Raw genomic sequence first — 25,777 nt, forward strand, 5'->3', positions numbered from 1 at the left:
GGGAGGAAAGAGAGGCCTGGGTATTTATTTCTTCAGCTCCCTCTCTGCTTAGTTGCATTTGGCACTGATTGTGTTCCTCTACCTTGTGCCACACCTTGTATTGGGTTGTCCCCTTCTAATAGCCTCAACTTTTACCAGGTTCTGCTCTCCTTCCTACTTCAGGCCTAAGGATGGTAACAGCTTCTCCCTGCTGCTGGTCTGGGCCTGCTGCACAATCCCTGTTAGTTCCCTTCACCCCACCCACAACTTCAGTTACACCTTTTGAATATGCTCTCTGTTTCCTGCCAGGACCCTAGCTGATACAAATGCTATAGTAGAACTGTCTCATCATTATCCAGGTACTTTTGGAGAAAGCGCTTCACTTGATGGGCCACAATTTCTGTATCTGAAATGTCCTGAGGTGGCGGAAGGGTGATCTGGTCTCTTGTTTGAGAGCCCCTTCCAGTTCTGACATCTGCACTTCCATATGATGCAACAGTGGTCAATAGCTAGCTCTAGCTCCAGTTCTCTCCTTCTGACTCTGTGGACCACTGTGGATAATCCTGAGTGCCTGATGATCACAAAACAATTCTTTTTCTTTCTTTGGGAGACTATTTGCTGGAGTGAAAAGAGTACAGACTTTAGAGTCAGACCAGGGTTTAAATTCAGGCTCTGTCACTTTCTTACTGAGTGATCTTGAGTACGTTACTAAACCTCTCTAAGTCTTAAGTTCTTCATCTTAAGATGAGGGTATATGATGGACATTGTTAGTTAGCTGTTGAGTAGCCATTTCCTTCTTCTTTGTTAAGGGAATGCTTATTTCCATTAGGTATGGAGCTGAACTTTTGGTTGAGTGTTTTGATACTTGCAACTTGTGGGAGACATTACTAGTGTTTACTAACATCTGCTTGTCTCCTTCTGGAAACGTGAAAGACTAACTTCCAAGCCCTCTTGTAGTTAGGTGGGGCCATGTGATTAAGTCTGGCCAATGAGCTGTGAGGGAAAATGACCTGTGTCACTTCTGGGCTTAAGCAGAGAAGAGCAAGTATGCAGTCTCCATGTGCTCTCTTCTCCCTGCCATGGCAACTAGCAACAATCCTTATGGTGGAACCTCCATCAGTCAGGGTCCCTAAGTGACTATGCAGAGCATAGACCCTCATCGACTTGCAATGAACATGTAGCATGAGTGAGAAGTAACCTATTGTAGTATTAAGCCAATGGAATTTTGAGGTTAATTTTTCAGTTAATCCACAGCTGAAAGCATCCCTATAGGCATAAGACATTATCCTCCTTGAAGGGTTGTATGGATCAGACTTTCTGAATTTGATTCCTAGCTATGTTAATTATTAATTTGTATGACCTTGGTTGAGTTACTTAACCTTCCTGTGCCTTGGTTTCCTCATCTGTAGCACAAGGTTAATAATACCTCCTCCCTTGTGGAGTCGGTGTGAGTACTGAAAAAATTAGTACACATGAAGCACTTAGAACAGGGCCTGGCAGGTGGTAAGTGCTATGTGCAGTGTTTGCTCTCAGAGAACGTGTATTTCAGGGTGTCCAGCACAGTGTGTGGCTCTTATCAACAGCTGTTGCTGGTATCTTTATTTCTGTTGTAAGGATTAGTATGATCCATGTAAAGTCTTGGCGCATAGTGAGCATTTAATACAAGGTCCCTATTATTTAGTGGTTGTGCTTTTGTGCTTACATCTGGATATATGCCCCCTCATCTGTTAGATCTCTTAGAATGACATAAGCATTGCTCTCTAAGACTTCCTTTACAACACAGGAGGTAGTTAAGTGTGTGGATTTCAAAGGACATTTCTGAATACAAAGTAAAGAAACACTGAAATGGCAGCAAAGCCTTAATTAAGCAGGGAAGGTACTACTCAGAAATGCTGCAATCTGTAAGTTTGAAGGCAAAGCGACCCACAGAGAAGCTACACTCATGAGAATCTGCTCTTGGATAATGAATATTTGACTGCAGTTGTCATATAGAGTCCTTAAACACTGTCTGTCCATGGTTTTCATTTTGCAGATGAGAGAACTTAAGCCCAGAGAGGGGAAGGGACTGGTGGGATAACACAGTCAGTCAATAGCATAGACAGGACTAGAGCCCAAGTTTCTTGCTCCAAGTTCACTGCTAGGTAGAAAAAGCCTGATTTAGTCTTTTAACATTTGTGCTATTTGGCAACTAACACTGAGCAACTGAAACTCTGGACTTGATGAGAAAATGAAAGTAAATCTTTCTACTCTGCCCTTTGCACAGCTCATCATCTATTTTGTTGGTGCTGGTTAGCTCATGCCTTTGAATACACCAGGAGTGGCTTGATTTTCTCTCTCCTTTGCTGACTATTCATTGGCTGCAAGAGTGTCCTGTCCATTCTGGCTTTTGGATTGGCTGCCCAGAATCACCGTGGACTTTGCTTCTTCGCCAACTAGAGGAAGGCAGAAATGAAAGAGCCCGCCAGTGTGTTTCCTTTGTGTGCGTTTCCTTGGACACAAACACAGGAGAGAAGTTTCTATGGGGCAGCTAGTCTCCCCCCCATTTTGGATTTTGCTGAGGCAGGTAGTTGAACTCTTTGAGGAAGTCTGGGTTTTCTCTGTCTCGGGAAATTACTGATAACATCAGAGCCAGAAGGAGGTGGGTAAAATGGAAAAGAAAATTCATAGGAGTCACGCCAAGATTCAGATTTCTAACTCCACCCAATTCTCCCCCAGCTCTCCTTTCAGCTGTGACTTACTTCCCAGGAAGCAGAAAACAATAGCCTACTGATTGAGTTTAGGTCTAAACTTCAGGCAATTAAAGGTAAGGGAAGTTAAACCTAGTTACATTTAGAATCAAAGTCCATGTGTATCTCCATTGGGAGGCATAGTCTGTGTGTATACTTTGCAAAGTGGCTGTGGTTCTGAAGCCAGACTTGGAAGTGCATTTGTTTTGGTAATTATTCTCTTGCTCAAAGTTTCTAGCTGGTCTTTTTGGAGTTAATCACTTCCAGGAAAATGCAAAGGTCTTACAGTGAAGAGAAGGAAAAGCGCATTAACTGTAAGTGGACTGGGTCCATATCATGAGAGCTGGAAAAACCTGAGCTCTTAGGATAAAGAGAAAAACCATTGGACAGCTGGACTTTATGGTAGGGAACATGGGGTAAAGACTCAGTTGTTCCTTTCTGATCCCTGCCTCCCAGGAGAATTTAAGCGTCTACTCTGCTCAGCTTTCCAGAGTAGGTACCATATTATTTAGAAAAGTATACTCATTTATCTGAAGTTCTCTCAACATATAACAACCGCCACTTGTAAGTCATCTTCATCTTTCTCTGCTAGCCCTCTCTCCTATGCTTTTCTCTAACACTCATTCCTTTGGTCAATGAATATGTTCTAGAGGTCGATTATGTGCCAGACACAGTGCTAGCACCGTGGGTATGATGATGACTAAGAGAGTCTTCCTCTTATGTTGCTGTGCAGTAAACCACTCTCAAAACTTAGTGGCTCAATGCAACAACCATTTTATAATATTCTGTAATTCAGGAATTCAGGCAGGGCTCAGCTGGGTGATTCTTGTCATCAACAGAGATCACTCAGCTGTATTTAGCTGGAGGATGGGCTGGTCTGGTGAGCCCATCACAGCTTTACTCACATATCTGGTGCCTTGGCAGGGATGGCTTGAAGGCTAGGCTCAGCTGGCCCTGTCAAACAGAGCATGTATACATGGCCTTACCAACATGGTGGTCTCAGTGTGATTGGAGTTTTTATGTGGCAACTCAGGGCTCCAAGAGCCAGTGTTCTAGTGACTCAAGTGGAAGATGGATGGCCTTTTATGGCTTAGGGTCTGGTGTCCCAGAATGTTGCTTCCACTGCATTCTCTCAGTCAAGCAAGACACTAAGGGCCAACCCAGATTCAAAGAGAAGGTGATTAAATTCCACCTCTCAATGAAAGAAGTAGCAACGACTTGGCAGACATTTTTAACATCACAGACAGAGCTGCTCTCCTTGAGGAGATTATATGCTATTGTAATAGAAGCAAACTGGTCAACAAATAATCTAGGGGCCCAGGCCACCTTGAAGAAATGACCAGAAAGCCTATTGAGTTGTATAGTGAATACCTTTTCATGACTAAGCAACAGAGGGTCTGAGGTGTTCCCTTGTGTTCTCCTGGAGGGTTCCTAAGACACCCCCCCCACCTCTTGCTCAGCATTCCATATCACACCAGAAAACAACCAACTCTGCTGGCTAACACACACTCACAGGGCACAGTGCACAGCGTTGCATCCACACACAGCTGCCTCTATCATTCTGATTAGTTAAAAACTAATTGACTGAACTGAGGGTTTGCTAATTGACCACTAATTATTTAGGCTTGTTCAGTCAGAGTATTGTCATTGCTGTTCCATCTACCGGAACAGTTCCCCCTCTTCTTTATTTTGCTAACTTCACCTTATTCTTTAGAATTCAGTGTGAGGAGCTCCTTCTTCCTGGAAAACTTTTCTTGACCACTCTCAACCCAGTTGGATTTAGATGCCTTCCTCTGGACTCCCTTAGCCACTCCCACCCCCGATTTATCTCCCTCATTACTACAATTATCATATTTTATTGAAATCCTTGACTTACTTGACCTCTCCCCCAGAGATGTGTTGTTAATGCAGCAGAGATGTCTAGAATGGGAATGTCAGCTATATACCAGGTCCTATCTGAGGGAGCTACGGATGCTGGGGTGATTCAGACTGGTATAGTGACTCCCTACACACATGGATCTCCCAGTGAAGGCAGATATTGAAAGAATCATTACAAATGCATTGAGTGTTCCAAAAAATGCCCAACTCTGAGTCACACAGGTAGTGATAGGAACTATGCCATTGTTCTTGTTGTTGCCATGGTGCCTGGCATATAATACCACCTCAATAAATGTTTATTAAGTACATAAGTGAATGTTGGCCGTACATTAGTTAAACATGTGGATAAAGTTATGTCAGCAGAATGTCATTTCTATTATTGTTAGAGCCTTCCTAAGATTTACCAGGCTGGGCCATGATCCTTTTCTTTAAGGAACAATGGGGACATAGCCAGCATCTGGGCCCAGTCCAACCCCTTTTCTGCCAGTCAGATGATGCATGCCTCTGCTCATCCCTAAGTCAGTCTGATGTCTCGGCTGCAAGGTGGTACCTCTCACATCAAGGTTTGGTCTTCTCTCCTATTAACCTTTGACTTCAGCTACCATGATCCTGTTGATGGATGAACCTTAGTTTCCTGCTGTCCATGTCCTATCCTTTGGAATAATTTGTGGCAGCCCTTGACTGGGGACCATGTGACCTAGACCTGTCCCAGGCAGACACATCTTGCCTTCTACCACCTTCTGATGGACCTAGCAGACAGCTATATTGATCCTCTCTGGTAGGCTCTCTTCCCAGTATTGGCTTTCCCTGCACAGAATGTGATTTCTAGACCCCAGTTTCTTCAAACAAAATAGGCATAGTCTTTGGAATCAGACATAATTGGCTTTGAAGGGACTCTTCTACTTGCCAGTTTTATCCCTCTGAGCCTAATTTTCTCATCTGTAAAAATGAGGATAATAATCATGACCTGGTAGAATTTTTTTTTTTCCTGAGGAAGATTGGCCCTGAGCTAACATCTGCCAATGTTCCTCTTTTTGCTGAGGAAGACTGGCCCTGGGCTAACATCCATGCCTGTATTCCTCCACTTAATATGGGACGCCGCCACAGCATGGCCTGCCAAGCAGTGCGTCGGTGTGCGCCCGGGATCCGAACCGGTGAACCCCGGGCCGCCACAGTGGAGCGCGCGCACCCAACTGCTTGCGCCACTGGGCCGGCCCCCTGGTAAAATTGTTTTAAGTGTAGTGCCCACCATGTAGTTGCTGAGAAAAATGGTAGTTCCCTTCCATGTTCCATCATGATGTATTGACTTTTGTATTCAAAGCAGACATTATTGATGCCTTTCCCTTCAGTAAGTCATTTACTTTAGGGTGTTTTCCTAGATGGCAGTGGAGATTTGCTTCTAGGGTTGGCCTTAACCACACCATTACCAGAGTTTCTGGACTTTGGTCACATGGCATATATTGTATCTGTCACTAAGATGGGATTGAGTCATCATATAGGGCTTAAATGGCCATCGCCATTTAAATGCCCATTGTTGTAATAGACTTTTAGAAAGTTTTATGAGCTCTTTTGCAAGAAGATATGTTTAATGCACAGTAAGAAACCCAATTATCAAAGCAGTCTGTGTTAGTCAGGGTCTTCCAGAGAAATTGAACCAATAGGAGAAGCTCCACGATTTGCCATCTGCAAGCTGGAGACACGGTAAAGTCGGTGGTGTAGTTTGAAGGCCTAAGAACCAGAAAGCCAGTGGTGTAGATTCCAGTCTGAGTCTTAAGGCCTGAGAACGTGAAGTGCCAAAGGCAGAAGAAGAATGACGTCCCAGCTTAATCAGTCATGCAGAGATCAAATTCCACCTTCCTCTGCCTTTTTGTTCTATTCAGACCTTCAGGGGATTGGATGATTCCCACCCACACTGGAGAGGGCCATCTGCTTTACTTAGTCTACCAATTTAAATGCTAATCTCTTCCAGAAACACCCTCACAGACACACTCAGAAATAATGTTTAATCAGATATCTGGTCATCCGATGGCCCAGTCAATTTGACACATAAAATTAACCATCACACTGCCAGAAAACCCTGTTTGCTCCCTACATCACCTTCTGCCCAGCCAGGTATTTTTAGTTACACCTGTAGGTGTCCAGATCAATCTCGCTCATAATTAATTTGCAGCGATGTAGGAAGGGAATAAATACAGGAACCTGCAATTTGGGCAGCACTGCTCTCAGGGTCAGGGTCCATGGCAGGGGCCTTGCCTTGTTCTCTGGCCTGCCTTGTTTGTTTAGGTCTGGACAGTGTTGTTGGTTTTCTGGCCCTTGAGTATCTTGTGATGTTCCTACAACATTTTCACTATTCACGGTTACTGACTTGTCTCCTTTTTATATGCTTTTTTTTTTGTAAAAGAAGACACACATGATAAACATGCAAATAAAACAAGTGTATTCAGTGAAATGTGAGCCCCCCTCTCCTAGATGATCCTATGTCCCCTAGTTCCCTTGTCCAGAGGCAATTGCTACAACCACCTTCTTGTGGTTCCCTCCAGTCAGTCTGTACACACATAAGCATAAATGTAGATATTTGAATGGTCTTGGAGCTTCCCATCTGGCTCTGCCCACCAGTCTGTGTCCCCTTTTGCTTTCTGTTCATTTCTCTGGAACCAGCCCTCTCTGCTACCCTCTTTTGGCTTCATCATTGTCTACTTCTCACCTTCTCTCAGCCTGCTGCCATGACCTGGTAAGACCCTAATCTGGAACAGGAAGAAGTAGAATCCATCACTCAAAAAGACCAAAGCATTTCTAGTTTCTATTTCCATTCTATATTGTCTAACCCTGCAAAATTAAATTACGCCTGTTCGTCCACTACTGACTCACTGTATTCCATGAGCAAGCCATTTGCATTTTTCTTCACAACATCTTTCTCCTCAGGATGCTGTGGCAACTAATGTTTAAAAATTCTCAGAAAAAGTCATAATAATTAAACCTTTCCATTCGAAGCATCTAAAAATTGAATTGAGCCCAAAGTACAAAGAAGTATCATTAAAGAAGTTAAATAGTTTACAAACTCTGCAATGCCACATTGAACATTAAATCCAGTAGATTGGGAATTCATTTAGGGCACATTTGCATTCTGTGTTTCCAGATGTGGCGACATACACAGCTCACCAAATGCATCACCGCAGAATAAGATGTGTTGAGGTATTTAGAAAATGGTAGCATCACACAGAAAAAGGAGCAACTAATTCTGTCTGGGGAGGTGATAAAAACCTACAGAACACTGGGCTACACTTTGAAGGCTGGATGGGAGTTTTTCAGGTGGACAAGATGGGGAAGGGCATTCTAAGCAGAGGAAAAAATATGAAAAGAATGACAATGGTGGGCACTCCATTTTGACTAAGGCATGGAGTGTGTGGTTGGAAAGATAGGCGAAAGACAGGCTTTGAAAGACTTTCATTCCATGCTAAGAAATTTGGATTTTTTTTCCTATGAAATAATCGGAAGGCCCTGGCGAGTTTTAAGTATGGAAGTGATTGTACCATTTTTTTATTTCAGATTATCCTGGCAGCAATGTGGAAACTGGATGGAGGGAGAGAGACTGAAAGCTGGGATATCAGTTACCAGCTGTTTCGTTAGTTCCAAGTGAGAAAGGTTTGGGGCTTGAACTAGGGCAAGGACAGTGGGGATAGAGAGGAGGGGTACATTTAGATGACCTATCTGACTGATGAGAACGGTGGGTGGGGAGGACAAGTGGAGGAAATGAGAGGATGGAGGAGGGAGAGTGAGGGTGGAAATGAGCCTATAGAATTTCAGAGTTGGAAGGGTGCTCAAAGATCAGCTAGCCTAGGCTAAGTATCTTTGGTTGCATTCCTACAAGTGGTAATCTAGCCTCCTCTTTGTCACCTCCAGTGACAAAGTGCTCATTATATCTCAAGGCAGCTTACTTCATCTTTAGATTGTTCTATTAGAAAGTTCTTTAGGCTGCACCAAAATCAATCAACTAGTATCTTCTACTACTTGGTCCTAGATTAAACTCTTTTGGGCCACGCAGGCCAAGGCAAATCCTTTGCCAATGTGAAAGCTCTTCACATACCTAGAAGCAGCTTTCATATACTTCTGTCTTCTCTTGTCTAGAGTAAACATTTAAAGTTCCTTCAGCTGGTCATAAAGTGACATTGTTTCCCATTCATCTATCATCTATGAGGGCACAAAAGGCTTCCTATTGAATAAAATATGTCAGTTTCTTCTCTTGTGACTTTTTATTGGTCTAGATGCCTCATTGGTCAATGATGTACATGAAAGGAACCTCAAATTAAAAGCAACTTGGAAAGGAATCATATGGAAGTATTTGAGAATGAGGTAATAAAGGCTGGTCTGATAACAATTCAGAAGCTTAAGCTTTGAATCAGTTAGGGCTGGTAGTGATACCATTAGCAGGGATATCAGAAAACTGGAGATGACTCTCACCAAGATTTTCAGAATGAAAATGTTAGGAAACCCCAGACTCTGGGGTAGGAAGGCCTTTAGAGATCAGCTGGTCAAAGTCCATCATTTTACAGACGGGAAGATTGAGATTCAAAGAGGCAAGTGGCATGCCCAATGTCCCACAGCTAGTAAATGGCAGAGCAAAGACTAACCTAGGTCTTCTGATTCCCAATTCAGTGCTTGTCTCCTACACTACGTGTTTCCTTAACTTAGGACACAAGCAAGAGCCAGCTAATAAAGAATACCCTTGTACCACCTTCTCTCTAATCATTGTCAACAAATTATATTTCACTCTGAAATATGTTTCAAATGGTATGGAATTATATGAGAAAGTTTTTAATATTTATGAATTGCTCTCTAAATCACCCCTACCACGTTCACCCCCAAAGACTTCACAGTTCATGTCATTTTGAGTTTTGAATCGATGTGCACGTCAGTGAGGATAAGTCCCTGTTATTGCAAAGAATTTGTACACTGAATGTTTTAATAACATGGGACTATTAATAAGACATTTGGAAATAAGAATGGAAATATTGGCCAATAATGCGTATTATTGTGTGATGAAACACTGATGCCATGTAATCATGTTATTGCATCAGTATAAAGAGAAATTCAGAATGGCAGAATTCCTCCTGACCTGTGAGCAGTGTTCATGAGTTTTCAAGTGTTGGAAATGGGGAGCTATTGCTAACATTCTGGGCATTGAAGACATGGAACACACTCTGAAGGCAATCCATAGATATTTTTTATTTGAAAAAAGAAATAGAGTGCCAATGTCCAGATTTAATATTTATGTAGTTTCCCTAAAGGTCACGGTAGTGGACCTCCCAGGAATCTAGGTCCCTCTCAAGCTGAGGGCTTCCAGGTGGGAACCACAGTAACTGAGATGAGCCACTGGCCTTGTGTAAAGATGACCCAAGCAGCCTTCTGTCTCTGTGAAGGACTTTCAGAGCCATGTGAGGACTTGGCAGGGTAACCAGATGAAAGTCTTCAAGCTTAAAGGCAGAGTCACTTATCATAGTTGTGTCTACCAGCCCAGACTAAATGAATGTAGCACAGTGCCTAAGCTCTGCAGTCATTTTACCAGAAACCAGTGCATGTTGGCCAACCAGGGTGCACCACACTCCAAAATGGTCAGAGAAAGGTGGGACCATTTTGAGAACATGCTTCAGTCAGGGATGTACTATAGTCTGTTATCAGAACTTCTTTACATGGAAGTGTTCATTACCAGTTTGTTTAGACATCAATGAAACTATCCCAGTAGGTGAGTATGAATGATTTTTTGAAAAGTCCGTTTAAACTCAGATATAGATCATATTTTCCAGAAAATGTATACGCATAAAACATACCAAATTTGAAGAGAAAATTAACATTTAAGAGACAGGATTATAGAAAACTTGCTTAATGCGCTTTAAAAAAATGGACTTAGCTCTACATTCCAATCCTATAAGATAGTCTGCCATTATAAATCCATGCCATAATTTATACAATATTGATTTTATTGTTACAACTTTGGAAATACTCTGTCATGTATATTTATGATGGCCCATAAATGTTCAAAATAACATTTGGAGATCAAGTCACTCTTCAGAGTCATGGAAATAGAGGGCTGTGTAGAGAGGTGAGAGCCCATTAATGGGCCCAATATGGAGACCTAAGAAACCTGTCTAAGATAATTTCTCTTGAAAAGCAAGTAAAAGAAGCCCTCAAATAATAGGGGTTCAAAATGAAAATTCAAAAATGGGAAGCTGTGACAGCATAGGGAATATAGTCAATAATATTGCAATAACTTTTTATGGTGACACATGGTTACTAGATTTATCATGGTGATCATTTCGTAATGTATATAAATGTCAAATCACTATGTTGTACACCTGAAGCTAATATAATATTGTATGTCAACTATACTTCAGTAAAAAAAAAAAAAAAATGGAAAGCTGTGTAGCCAAAGTGATGACTCTATTTGAAAGCCCTCATTTTGTCCTCTCCAGGAATCTTCAAATGGTATGTTTGTAAAAGAAATTGACACTCAAGCATCCAGCTATTCTAGGCATCAAAATTCTCTGGTTGAACAAATTACAGATTTGGCATACTAGCACATCCTGAATGCATAACTCCCAGTGATAGACCTGGAGCTGCTTGTATCATCAAGTCAGTACCTTGGGACTCACTGCTCCAGTTGTATTGGTGCTAGTTGGGGAGTTAATATGTTGTCTAACCCAGACTATCTAAGGGGCTTTGCTCCTGGGAGGGGTTGGGAGAGAAAGTAATTGTTTTGCTCCCATTTTCATCGTCCTGCATTAGAAACAAAACACAAAGTTGGCTGGGATCAGTGTTAGCATTGCCCACAGCTTCTGAACTCTGATTTAACCAGATGCCATAACTATAGCAACGGGGAAATACTGGAATTTTGAGATTAACATGCTACTGAAATTTACTAAATATAGCACACTTTGTGGTGGGGTGCATATTGTAGGTATTTCCTTTATTTTTCAAATGACAAAATAAGTCAGGCTTTGGAAGGAAAGTTAATTTATTATATATGACGGCTGCTGAAGTCCCCCTACCCCCTAGATCTACATCTATAAATGTGTGTTTTGAAACCAAATGAGATAAATCAGCTTGATTGTCCAAGGCACAGATGGAAATTGGGCTATTATAAAGCTATCTTCAGATTTGCGTGGGTGTTGGAATATTCATCTTTGGGGTTTAGTGGAAAGAACCTCAGGCTGAAAGTCAGGAAACCTAAGTCTCAGCCTCTTTTATTAAATCATTATGGAATCTTGGGCAGGTCTCTAAAGTGACTCTGGGTCTTAGGTTCTCAATTTTTTTAGTGCTGGGGGCTGAACTCTTTCAGCTCTTCCATTCTAGGATTCTGGAATATTTAGGGTTATGTTTCTCCCTGCTTTGGCTCTGGGGGGTACTTACTGACACCGTATGGAATGAGAAAGAAAGATCCACATCCCAGGATCCCTGGATCAGAGGGGTGGTGACATGTACAGCTGGGATTTCCTTACAGATTTTCCTCTGCTTAGGGAAGTATTCTCTTCACTCCACAAGCCCTATAAGGGGATTTATTACTGGATTCACACTCCCTCAGTACTCCTTTACCTACAGCTGGGCCTATGTGACCTGCAGATGTAGGCCATCACCTCAACTCCACCCCACCCCCTCAGCAAGGCTCTGAGCCCCTTCCTGTCTGTAGTCAAGGGAGATTTAAAGGGGCCAGGGTCAGTGAGGCAGTGTAGCTATAAGTTCTTCTCAGACTTGGTGCCTCAGTCCTAATAAATAGATTCTTGATGACTTCCTGTGACAAACCTCTTGCCTTCTCCTCCACATACAGGAGATCATTCCTTGTCTGTTATCCACTCTCTTTTACCTGAGAGCCTGGGTCCCTGCTTTAGCTTTATACTTTGTGTCCTTGTCCTTTGAAGACAAGAATTATGTTTCTCTTTTCAATCTTCTTTAGGTCTGAGCTTGGCCACTGACAGAACTCTCTGGATTTGCCCACCAGCCTGTCTTCAGAGATCTCTGTCTATGGCTTGTATTCAAGACTCCACGATTCCTCATAGCCCACTGTCCAGCACAGCCCCTTGTTGCTTACTGCTGGCCCTCACTGAAGCTGCTGCCTGCCTTGCCTGGACCTCTGTCTACTGCTTGTTACCAGGCCCTCTTAAGGTGTGCTCTATCTGCTTTGTAGGGACATTGTCCTGTTACTCACTTCTGGGCCTTCCTGACACTGACTATTAGCTTCTACTTCTCATATCTCATTGGAGACCCTACTTTCAAAACCCTCTTAGGCCTTCCTGGTCTCTGTGTTCTGGATAACCCCAGGCTGGTCTATCCTAAACCCAGTAAGTTTCCAGTTATAGCCTACAAAGTCTGTATGGGCATTCCTTGGGCCAGGTTGCCCTACCAAGGCCCATCCCTCAGGATGGAAGCAACTATGTCCAGACTCACTACATGCTGGTTAACAAACAGCCTTGCAAAACTTTTCAGTCAATAATTTTGTAGGCTAAATTCAAGTTAAAATTCTAAGATGGACAATGAGGGAGAATTTCTGTATCTCTATAGCCTAAGATAGGGAGAAGGGATGCTGTTGGGAATTTTTGAGCCAGCAAGAGATAATTAGGTGAAAGGTAAAAAATGCCTTTGTGATCTTTTTGGAAGCAAACTTGCATGTGAATCTAAGGTGACATTGTTATTGTTAATAGTCAGCCTAGTACTACTCAACTCTTTGCAGAGGTGCTTCCGGCTTGATGAAATAACCCAGAGTCTCGGCACACATAGCAGGGGCATGTGTGCAGGCTAGCTACCTGCCCTTTTGCTGAGGACTCACTCTTCCTGAACCTCAATTTCCTCATCTGCCAAATGAGGCTTTGTGGAGATAATATCTTTTCTCATTTATAAGCTCTCAGGATGGTGTCAAGAATACCAGTTAGTGGATAGTGGATGTGAAAGTGTTTTAAGAACTGTAATGCATCATGCAGATTATCCCACCTTCCTTCCCAGATGGGTGGGGGCCATAGATATGGAACCTCTTGCCCAGTGTTGGTAGATAACAAAGATTGGGATCAGTGTCCTGAGGGAATAACAGGTCAGAAATAAGGCAAATGGCCTTACATGGAGCCAGATGAGACTAGAGAGACAGTACACAAAGCCAAGTGCTTTGGGGAGCCAGCAGAGCCAATGCATGGGGAAGTTTGAAGGAGAGGAATTTCCTAAGTGGAGAGGAATTTCCTGAGCTAGAGCACAGGGGCTACTGACTTCTTTTTATTTGGTGCCTGCTGTTGCTGGTCTTGCAGCTTAGACTGAAGTTATTTTGGAAGCAGTTAATAATAGGGTAGGAGAAGAGTAGACCAAATGTGAAGGACTATTCTTATAAGATCTGGCAGGATTTAGGGACCAGGAAAAGGGTACAAGGCCAGTATCAGCTAGCCCAAGGTAAACCCAGTTCAAAGGAGAATAGTAAGTGGCCTAGGTGAGCAGCAAAGGCAGGCTGTATTTGGACACTTTGATGATTAATTTCATGTGTCAACTTGGCTAGGCTATGGTGCCCAGTTGTTTGGCCAAATACTAGTCTAGATGTTGCTGTGAAGGTATTTTTTTAGATGTGATTAACATTTAAATCAGTTGATTTTGAGTAAAGTAAATTTCCCACTGTAATGTGGGTGGGCTTCATTCAATCAGTTGAAGGTCTTAATATCAAAGAGTGAGGTTTCCCAAAGAAGAAGGAATTCAGCCTCAAGACTGTAACATAGAAACCCTTCCTGAATTTCCAGTCTGCCTGGCTAGCCCTGCATATTTTGGACTCAAGACTGCAACATCAATTCTTACCTAAATTTCTAGCCTGTTGGCCTACGCTACCAATTTCAGACTTGTCAGCCCCTACAATTACATGAGCCAATTCCTTAAAGTAAATCTCTCTCTCTCCCTGTCTCTCTCTCTCTCTCTCTACATATATATATATATACACACACACACACACATACATAAATGATATGTATATATGTATTTTTATATACATGTATATGTGTATATATATGTGTTTATATGTGTGTTTATATGCATATTTATATATTATAGGTATGTGCATATACACATCAATATCTATATCTATATATGTATCTATATCTATATCTATATCTATATCTATATCTATATCTATATCTATAATCTATCCTATTTGTTCTGTGTCTCTGGAGAACTCTGACTGAAACAGATACCATGAAGATGGCAGTGTAGCTTAGAGCAGGGACAACTGCAGGATCATGGAGAGCCTTGAGTGAGTTGTAGTTAGGAGTTCTTTTATCGAAGTTGTCAGTCAATCACAAAGAATTAATTGAGTGTCCACTAAGTCTACTAAGTGAGTTATCTATTGCACCATAGAGGTTGGTTGGCAAAACCTCTGTCGACTCAGATCCTGGAGAGGTCAACGCAGAGCCTAAGTGGAAGGCCCTCACCTTTATGTCAGAGAAGCTTTACTCCAATGAGAGGAGTACTGAAGGCTGAGCATCCTCCACCAGGGGGTGAGGATCTGACTAGAGAGGGCCTCTAGCTCTGTCAGGTTGATAATGGGGTCATAAAGGACTTCTGAGGGTCTTCTCACTCAGGCGTAATAGACTCAATGCCATTGAAAGTTAGTGCTCATTTGGTCTAGCTTCCCATTGTACAGATGAGGAGAATGAGCCTGAGAGAAGAGGAACCACTTCCCCAGGCCACATAGCAAGTTGGTGGCACAGACAGGCCTAGCATTCAGATCTCCAGGCAATAAATAAGGAAGAAAAAAAAAGGAGAAGGAAAGAGAAAGGTTGTTTGATAAAGAGAAATCTGTATTCCCGTTGTGCTTTTTCTGTCGGCCATTTGGTGAGTAATTGTCCTCAAGTTAGGAAGAGTCCTATTTTTCACAGCTGGATAGTAAAGGAAGGAAAATAGAAGAGTCTGAAAAGTATAGTGAAATAAAATAGAAAACATATTTATAAGGGCCCTCATTGCTAAATCACAAAATTGAAGATGATCAGTGAAATGGGTTTTTTTGAAGAGCAAATTTGCTTTCCTATGGACTTGTTTAATAGCAAGAAAGCTGCTGCACTCAGTCCAATCACCTTACCACCTTGGCCAAAGAGTGTTTGCCCTTGTCAAAATAAAGGCACACTGATTGCTGCAGGACCAGATCTCCCTATTTCTCCCCATGTTTGCTCAGGAATTTGCTTATCCCCCATGAGTGTACTAAATTGAATTGATTAATGAAAACGGCATATGTGTTCATTTGTTTTAACTTGATTCTGATAGGTTCATCAATTAAACTTTCAGTGAAGTTGTAATTATTTTTTTTCTTTTTTTTATTGAGGTCACATTGGTTTATAACATTACGTAAATTTCAGGTGTGCATCATTACATTTTGATTTCTGTGTAGACTACATCGTGTTCACCACCCAAAGTCTAGTTGCCATCCGTCACCATACGCATGTGCCCTTTTACCACCTTTGCCCTCCTCCCTCCCCCCTTCCTCTCTGGTAACCACCTATCTATTCTCCGTGTCTATGTGTTCGTTGTTGTTGTTTTTATCTTCCACATATGAGTGAGATCATACATGATTTGGCTTTTCCTGTCTGACTTATTTCACTTAGCATTGTGCCCTCAAGGTTCATCCATGTTGTTGCAAATGGCAAAATTTCGTCTTTTTTATGGCTGAGTAGTATTCCATTGTATATATATACCACTTTGAGGTTGTAATTCTTTTTAAAAATATAAATTAAAAAACATGCTAGCAATTCATAACCACTTTGGAATAATGCATCAAGAGAAATCAGTAAAGGGGCCTCTCTTTCTGTTGCATTCGGTATCACTGCTTTGTGCCTGTGCTTTCCATGTAGGATTTATTAGTATAAATCCCCCTTATACATCATTGAAAGCATTAGGATTTATGTGGTGGAATAAAGTCTGCATTAGGCCTTCTAGGAGAGAGTGGATAACCTGGTAGGATTTTCTACCATTAATTTCTCCTCTTCTTTGTGGAAAGGCATTTAATAATAAACTATCATATTTGGGAAAGCAGTGTTCTGAAAATGGCACATATTATTAGCAATATGGGATGTTTTACTGTACTTTCATGGAGTCCCTGGGCTCCTCACTGCGATGCATCATAGCAAAGCATCTTTCATGGCCACGTGGAGGACGTTAACCTCTGCTCTGCACCTTCCCTATTTGGAGCACAGCACAGCTTTGATCAGCTCCTTAAAGAGCCTTCTGTTTACACCCTCTCACAGATCTGCAGACAGTATTTGCAAAGCCAATAGGCATCACTGGAGAGGGGAAGGTACTTATCAGCTCTTTCCTTTGGTGGCTTTCCTTCTACTTTTTTCGTCTTTTGAGGTAGTGAAAACTGTTCCAGGTTGCTTCTGTGATCTCTCTATTCTCCCCTCTTGTTTCTTTTCTCTTCTTTTTATATCATTTTCTCCCTTCTCATATACCAACTGATGAGGTGATTGAGTGACTTTCATCCACTCATTCAAGCATTTACTGAGTTCTACTTTGTGCACAGTACTGTACAATATTCTGAGTTTTTAGAGTTATTCTTTTCTAGTCTTGTTCCTTTTTAAATTATAAAGGTAATACATATTCATGGTAAAAATACAAGCAGTACAAAGGGATATAAAATGAAAAGAAGAGCTCCTTCAAGCCCCTAGTCTCACTCCTTAGGCATACTCATCAGTAACAATTTCTTGTGTATCCTTCCAGAACTTTTCTATGCACATAAATGTGTGTATGTATGTATACATTCATGCATATATATGCACATAGGTACATATATACACATACATATATGCTTTTTCAGGAAACATTGATTGGAGCATGCTGAAAATAGTTTTGTAAATCGACTTCCATGTATATCTTAGTATACTTTCCATGTTAGCACATGCAGTCCTGCTGATTCCCTTTAAGGCTGCATGGTTGAAACATAACTTTAGGAAAGCTCTGAGGTTTTGATGAGTTTTCTATAAAGGGCACTAAAGATGGCCAATTTCGAATGTATGAACTCAGTTTTCATTCACTGTCCTCAGGTTTCCTTTACTTTTCTCTATATTGGGGGTATTACCCAGTTATGCATTCTGACACTTGAAGGATTCCAATGACCTGACAATGCTTCAGAGAAATAAAAATTAGCTTGATCAGTTTCTATCCCTGCACCCATGTATCTACTCTGGCCTTAGACTACTCTCAAGGTAGCTCCCAAACCAGTCTCCAGAGCTTGTCCCAACACTTGATGACAGTTGCTTTTCTCCTTTTCATAAGAGTTTTCTCCTTCAGCTTCAGCCTATATTTTTTGGTCTGGCCTCATTAACTATAAAGTTCTTGCTTATTTGGACATGTTCTATCCTCGCTAGTTTTCATTTGCCCATGTGCAATGTGACTTCTCCCACAAAGAACTGCTAATTCTAGCTCACCCTTATTTGAGCATTTATTGTACATCAGACTTGTGTGCCTCGTTTCCTCTAATCCTCACAACAAACTCACAAGGGCTGTGTCATAATTATCCCCAAATGACAGAGGAGGAACAGAAATGTTAAGGACATTGTCCAAGGTCACACAGCTAGTAGTTAGAAGAGCTGGAATTTGAACCCAGGTTCATCTGACCCAGAAGCTGTGCTTTTAACCAGCACATGCACTGCCTCCCTTAAGTCACCAAGTGTGTCTTGGCTAGCCAATTACACAGAACAGCCCTAGCCTTTCTGATTCTCTAAGGGCAAGCCACAACAGCCACTCCCTGAGTATGTGCTGCAGGCCAGGCTCCGTGCAAGAGGGTGGCGTTGAGTTCTCATGCTGGAATAGCATTTTCTTACAAGCTAAACCATGGGAGGGATCTTGGGTGGAAAGAAGCACTTCCTGCTTATAATTCAAGCTGAAAAGAGATTCCCACATTATGAAGCTCCACAGTCCCTCCTGTGTAATACTGTTATAAGACCTTAGGCAGAATCAGTAGCTATTGGGTATTTTTTTGTTTAATCTCTTCATGCTCCACTTCAGTTAGAGATACAGGCTAGCAACCCTTACTTTGACCCAAAACACCAATATACAAGAGGGAAACGGTCTTTTATTTTATTTTTCCAGATCAGAGTTTTCCGTTTTCCCTATCAATACTGCCCGCCCTGGGTGTTACCTCTTTGAATTCAGATTTATCTGAATGAGGCGTCTAAGGGAAGGTACATGGTAACTAGGAGATGATTTCTATCCCGGTCTCCTATTTTTGATGGTCTCCAGTCCTGATTCTCCAACTACCTTGCCTTCACGCTTTGTGGATTCAGAATCTGGATGTGGTCGTGGCCCAGTCACTGAATTGGGAATTTCTAAGTGCCTCGGAATTTAACAGAAATGTCATCCCAGATGTCAGGTAAATACCTTTTATTTCTTCAGAAATTGAATGGTTGGAAGAGTATTCATTTATTTACTTATTTTCAGGTTTTTAGTTATTCTGTTTTATTTTATTCCAAGCACTGGAAAATAAACCTGCAAATCTGGAAAGAGAAACGCCAAACCACTAGCAATTGCCCAGGAATTGTGGGATTTTCTCAATAATAAATGTCTAGATGATGTGTTTATTTCAGTTCCAATCCAATTCAATTCAACAAATATTTGTTGAATGCCTGCTATGAAAAAGATAAAGAATGAATAAGACATGACTCTCACATGTATAGGAGTTCACAGTCTAACAGGGAAATCAACATGTACACTGTTAATTCTCATACAGGGAAGACGATAATAAAGGTATATACAAAAGTTTAAACAAGGTGCTATGGGAGTATTGGAGGAGTGAAAAATTAAATTTAGTTAGGGAATCTGGAAAGATTATGTTTGAAAGAGGCTTTTGAGCTTGGTTTTAAAGAATTGATAAGACTATTACAAGAAGACATTGAGGTAAAAGACAGTTTAGGCTGAGGAATCACATACCCTACAGGTGTGAAAGCCCAGGGAATGGTGATTGGTCTGGTAAGGTGGAGAGCAGTACAGAATACAGCTAGAGAGGTGAGTCTGACCCAGTTTATGAAGAGCCTTGATACTAGGCAAAGGGTTTGGACTTGCTTTGTAGACTAAAGAAGTCTTGGATTATCCCACCACCCCCAATCATAGAGGAATCTCTTCCCTATCATCACAGCCTCTGGGTCTTTCTCAGTGGTCTTTTTGTACAGACAGATACCTTCCAGTTACATTCGTATTCATTTGATGAAGATTCTCTATATGAGAAATATTGGACTTTAAAAAACACACCACATGGGATTGATTTAAATAGCTTCAATATATCAATAATGCATTTAATTTATTTCTCTCCCCAATAGTATATGTAACTACATGTACTTTGATTATACTGACTAAGATTACAATCCATGTTGATATAACCCAAGAGTGGTTATTCATGATCTGAGTGGTATTGCATTTGAAATTTATCCTGCTCTGTCATCGGTTCCACTCACTTTGAACTTATACCAAACCGGTTCTAGCTGTTCCATCAAGTTTCTCTTTTACTAGCTCTATTTATTGTCTTTCTCTGGTATTCCTATAAGAATGTCAGATTAAATTATATCAGATGCTTCTCTCTCTAAGATATGTTAACTTTTCTCCATCCTCTTTCACCGTTCAGCTTGTCATCCTATCGTGAACAGGAATTAGCTTCGTTTGGCATGATTTGTGTTTGAAGAATCCATATTGACTACTGTTTATCACTCGGATTTCCCCTAGGTACTCATAAATGACTGCCTTAATAATTGTCCTCATGGCTTACCAGATATTGAAATTAAATTTATGAGTTTAATTCCCTGAGTTCCCTGGGGATTATTTTTTAAAGAAAAATGGAACAAGCCAGTTTCATAACTCACAGCAACTCTTCCATAATAAACCAGTGTGATAAAGAAAAACATTTTGCAGGGAAACAAATTTCAATTTTAGCCTTCCAAATGATTATTATAAAAATTAACAAATAATAAGATTTTTAAAAATACTAAAAGACATCCTGTGTCCTTTAAAACTATTTATTTATTGCACTCACACATATTTTTAAGGGCTATAACAGATGCCTAGAAAATGTTAATCCACTAGTTTATAGTCCTTACTTTGTGCTGGCAACTGGAAATTTGGTCTTTTTACATTCAAATTGTTGCACACTTGAAAAATAGCCCAATAATGGCACTTTTTAAAAGGTTATTTTGTAAGTACTGTCGGTCGGACATATGCTCAAGTGCTGTTTTAGGTTGCTGAGGCAACCTGCCTGCCACAATTGTGATTAACTCTTTACAACTTAACGATAATGCAATGACCTGAGCCCTGAGTCTTACCTTAACTGGATGTGGTGCCGGTGCACTGTAGGTGGAATAGCTACCTCTAAATCTTTGTGCATGACTGGCAAGGGATTGATGCACATTAAATAGCAAACAGTAGGATTCCTTGAAAGGGATGGATGCATAGAACATTGAACAACACCAGGAACTTTGGTGGAGTTTAGATTTCTGTATTTGCCCAGCAAAAACTCTGCCTGATACTGAAGCTAGGAATGTGTGGAATGACTAGTTTACATCAGTCATGGTAGAGAAGTAATTTATTTTCTCTGACTGAAGTGAATGGACAACATGCTGATGCTACAGTCCCTTTTCTTTTTCTTTTTATTAATTATTTTATTGAGGTCACATTGGTTTATAACATTATGCAAAAGTCAGGTGTACATTATTATATTTCAGCTTCTGTATTGTGCTCACCACCAATAGTCTAGTTTTTATCCATCACCATACATATGTGCCCCTTTATCCCTTTCACCCTCCTCCCTCTCCCCTTCGCCTCAGTAACCACCAATCTATTCTCTGTGTCTACGTGTTTGCTTGTGGTGGTGGTGGTTGTTTTAATCTTCCATATATGAGTGAAATAATATGGTATTTGTCTTTCTCTGTCTGACTTTTTTCACTTAGCTTAATACCCTCAAGGTCCAGCCATGTTGTCACAAATAGCATGATTTTGTCTTTTTTATGGCTGAATACTATTCCATTGTGTGTGTGTGTGTGTGTGTGTGTGTGTGTGTGTGTATACCACATCTTCTTTATCCATTCTTCCAGTGATGGGCACTTGTGTTGCTTTCAAGTCTTGGCTATTGTGAATAATGATGTGATGAACATAGGAGTGCATATATCTTTTTGAATTAGTGTGTTCATCTTCTTTGGATAAATACCCAGAAGTGGAATAGCTGGATCATATGGTATTTCTATTTTTAATTTTTTGAGGAATCTCCATACTGTTTTCCATAGTGGCTGCACCAGTCTGCACTCCCACCAGCAGTGTATGAGGGTTCCCTTCTCTCCACATCCTCTCCAACACTTGTTATTTCTTATCTTGCTAATAATAGCCATTTTGACAGGTATGAGGTGATATATCATTGTAGTATGGATTTGCATTTCCCTAATAATTAGTGATGTTGAACATCTTTTCATGTGCCTGTTGGCCATCTGTATATCTTCTTTGGAAAAATGTCTGTTCATATCCTCTGCCCATTTTTTGATCAGGTTGTATGTTTTTTTTGTTGTTGAGTTGTATGAATTCTTTATATATTTTGGATATTAACTCCTTGTTGGATATATGAGTTACAAATACTTTCTCCCAGTTGGTGGGTTGTCTTTTCATTTTGTTTATGGTTTCCTCTGCCATGTAGAAGCTTTTTAGCCTGACGTAGTCCCATTTGTTTATTTTTTCTTAATGTTCTATTGTACGATGGTAAGACGTTACTTTCTGAGCTGGTACCAGCCCCTTTCCAACTGCTTGGTCTAGAGGCAAATAATATTTAATTTTATTTATTTATTTATTTTATTCCCCCAAAGCCCCAGTAGATAGTTGTATGTCATAGCTGCACATCCTTCTAGTTGCTGTATGTGGGACGCGGCCTCAGCATGACTGGAGAAGCAGTGCGTCGGTGCGCGCCCGGGATCCGAACCCAGGCCGCCAGCAGCAGAGTGCGCGCACTTAACCTCTAAGCCACAGGGCCGGCCCTAGAGGCAAATAATATTTAAGAGCACTTTTGCTGTGTAATCTCTTTCAATAGGTATGACAGGTATTCTGGAAGCTGTATCATGGTGCTTTTTGCTTTGATCCTGTCATGAATATAATGCATAGGTTTTTGACTTATTTATGTGAATTTTTTTATTTCAAAGACTGCCATCCAGGGCCATGCAGCAACTGAGCAATGAGAAAATACGCCACTAGGCAATCCTCATCTGGGATAATATTTAGGATGAGAGAACATGCATTGTCACCTACCTACTTGACAAGAGTGGATTCCAAATCTGGCACACCATGGCCTAATTCCTCACCAGTATGTTCCAGGAAGGGCAAGCCCAAGGTGAGCTCCATAGTGTTTGTTAGTGGGAGGAAAGCCTTAGGTTTCAGGAGAACATATTTGGATGGCATTTTAAGAAGCCATTTCATTTTTGATAGAGTAGAAATGTCTGTCTCTGAGTCTGTGGTATGGTCTTTTCTCTAGATGAACACAATAACTGTCTCTCTCACATTTTTTCTGATATTTATTCTGAAAATCAGCTGCATGAATCCCTGCCACTCTACTGAATAAGCTTCCAAGCATTACCTGCATGCTGTGTTTCTGTGGAGGGATGGCAGTAATCTCTGCTAAGATAAACCGGAGCTTCTGTGGATAAAGCATAAACTCAGTGAAGTGTGTATCTGTAAGATTTAATGCCTCTACAGGTAATTTTTTTGGAGGGGAGATCTGGCATTTAATCAAATCCAGAGTCATTATGTAAATTTAATCACCTTGCAACACACTAGTAATTTTATTATCTCCTTTTCATTTGATAGTGCTTAGATACAAGTTGAGCTTGGGATTCCAGAGGTAGAGTACTGCTGATTGGAGGCATATTCAGGAAAATGTCCTGTGGAAATGAGATAAAACCTTTATTCTTGCTATTGGTTGTCATTTTTGTATGTATACAGGTGTCCAACAAAGGGTTTTTAGAATAAAGTGTGCCTTTTTAAAGTTTTCCACCTTTCTTAAAGCCCCAAATGAATTGCAAAGAGCCTGTTTTAAATCTGCTTCTGTCAAATGGAAAACCTTTACAATGAAGGATATGTAGTTCAAACTCTCCCTAACACGGGGGCCTTCTTTACACTTGTGTAGCCCCTTTTGGTTTGGCCTTTGGTTACTAGAATGATGTCTGATGTTGGATTGTTTATGCCATAATATCTATTTAAAATTGAAAACAGTATTTCCATTCATCAACACCAGTTTTGATAGGTGTTTAAAAGGTTCAGTGGGGTTGATGATCCTGGATAGACAAATTATCCATCACCACATCACTGTTCATATTATGAGGCTGAGGAAGAAAAAACCTGGTCAAGTTGGATTTCCCAAAAGGCACTTGGGCTTTTTGACCCTGTGATTCACACTAATGATCATGTCTTAATGATAGTAATGAAGCTAAATACTTTTTCTGTGATCTAAAGAGTGAAATTAGAAAGGAGGCAAGAGGGAAGACATGATAATGTATTGAACTGACATTGCTAAAGCAGAAGAAATGGCATTTTGGATATCTTTCCTTCACTTCTCTGTTTTACTTTCCCCATTTTCTCTTCTCTCTTAATCTGAAAGAAACTTTTGAGAATATCCCTTCTCCTTCAGGGGAAGACTCCATGAACTCCCTCATCAATATGTTGAAAAATGGAGGCCCCTGGTCAGCTAGAAAGTCTTTCCTTTAATCACCTGATGTCTCTCCTGCTGTATCTTTCAGGCATGGAAGCCAACAACTTGGGCAAATACCCTTAATTTGGGCTCAATTCAGATGGCCAAGTTTCCCCTATGTAGAGTACCACTTATTCCAGTGAAAACTTTTCTTCTTTCTAAAAATCCTTACTAACTCCATGAACCGTAACATGGCCTCATAATGAGAAATCACAATGGTGTAATCTAGGATTAAGATTGAAATGCCTTATTATCCAATTTCCCATCAAGCTTCTTATTTGTTCCCTGTTTACCACTGATGCCTCAGTTTTCTCATCCTAAAATGGAGATAATAATCACTACCTACCTCTAAGGGTTGGTATAAGGACTCAGTGAGACATTGGGTGTGAAAGTATTCAGCACTAGGTCTGGCCCAGAGCACATGCTCAACGGGTACAGGTTGAATCAGAACAATCTTGTGGTTAGGAGGATAAAGGCTTGACTTCTGAGAGTTCTTTATATATTAGATTCAAGTACTGTATCAGATATATGGTTTCAAAATATTTTCTCCCAGTCTGTACTTGTCTTTTCGTTCTCTTAACAGTGTCTTTTGCAGAGAAAAACTTGTAAATTTTGATGAAGTCCAATTTGTCAACTTCTTTTTTATAGATCATGCTTTTGATGTCATATCTAAGAACTCTTTACCTAACCCAAGGTTATGAACATTTTCTTGAATGATTTTTTCCTAAAAGTTTTATAGTTTTATGTTTTAAGTTTGGATCAACTATCTACCTTGAGTTAATTTTTGTATAAGGTGTGAGGTTTAGGTCAAGGTTATATTTTTTGTGTATGGATATAAAATTATTTCAGCTCCATTTGTTGAAAATACTATCTTTTCTCGATTGAATTTCCTTTGCAATTGTCATAAATCAATTGGCCATATTTATGTGAGTCTGTTTCTGGACTCTGTTCTATTTCATTGATCTATGGCTCCTTCCCTTTGCCAATACCACATTGTCTTGATTAGTGTAGATTTATAGTAAGTCTTAAAATTGGATAGTGTTATTCCTTCAACTTTATTCTTCTTTTTCAAAATGATTTTAGCTCTTTTAGTTCCTTTGCTTTTAAAATAAATTTTACAACCCACTTGTCTGAAAATACAAAAAAAGTTCTCTTAGGATATTGATTGGAATTGCATTAAATCTGTAGATGAGTTTGGGAAGAATTGACATTTTTACTATGTTGTTTTTTTCAATCCATGAACACAGTATATCTCTCTGTATATTTAGATATTTTTTTATTTCTCTCATCAGTGTTTTACGGTTTTCAGCATACCGAGTCTGTACAAATTTTACTATATTTACACCTAAGTATTTCATTTTGTTTGAGTTACTGTAAATGGTATATATATTTTTTGAATTTTAGTTTTCAGTGGTACATTGGGAGTATGTAGAAATATGATTGATTTTTGTATGTTGACCTTGTATCTTACCACCTTAGTAAACTCACTTATTAT

General features: G+C 40.4%; 1 long non-coding RNA gene across 1 annotated transcript in view; it reads left to right on the forward strand.

Annotated features, from left to right (window-relative positions):
• LOC131400159 (uncharacterized) overlaps positions 1 to 25,073 on the forward strand; it is a 59,295-nt gene extending 34,222 nt beyond the window's left edge. Inside the window, exons 2-4 of the long non-coding RNA XR_009217352.1 lie at positions 18,672 to 18,951; positions 22,742 to 22,929; positions 23,127 to 25,073. This is a non-coding gene — a long non-coding RNA (uncharacterized LOC131400159). The remainder of the gene's footprint in view (positions 1 to 18,671; positions 18,952 to 22,741; positions 22,930 to 23,126) is intronic.
• Positions 25,074 to 25,777: the final 704 nt, after the last annotated feature.

The sequence above is a fragment of the Diceros bicornis genome, chromosome X (genome assembly GCF_020826845.1).
Source record: "Diceros bicornis minor isolate mBicDic1 chromosome X, mDicBic1.mat.cur, whole genome shotgun sequence".
In the NCBI taxonomy this organism is placed as follows: Eukaryota; Metazoa; Chordata; class Mammalia; order Perissodactyla; family Rhinocerotidae; genus Diceros; species Diceros bicornis.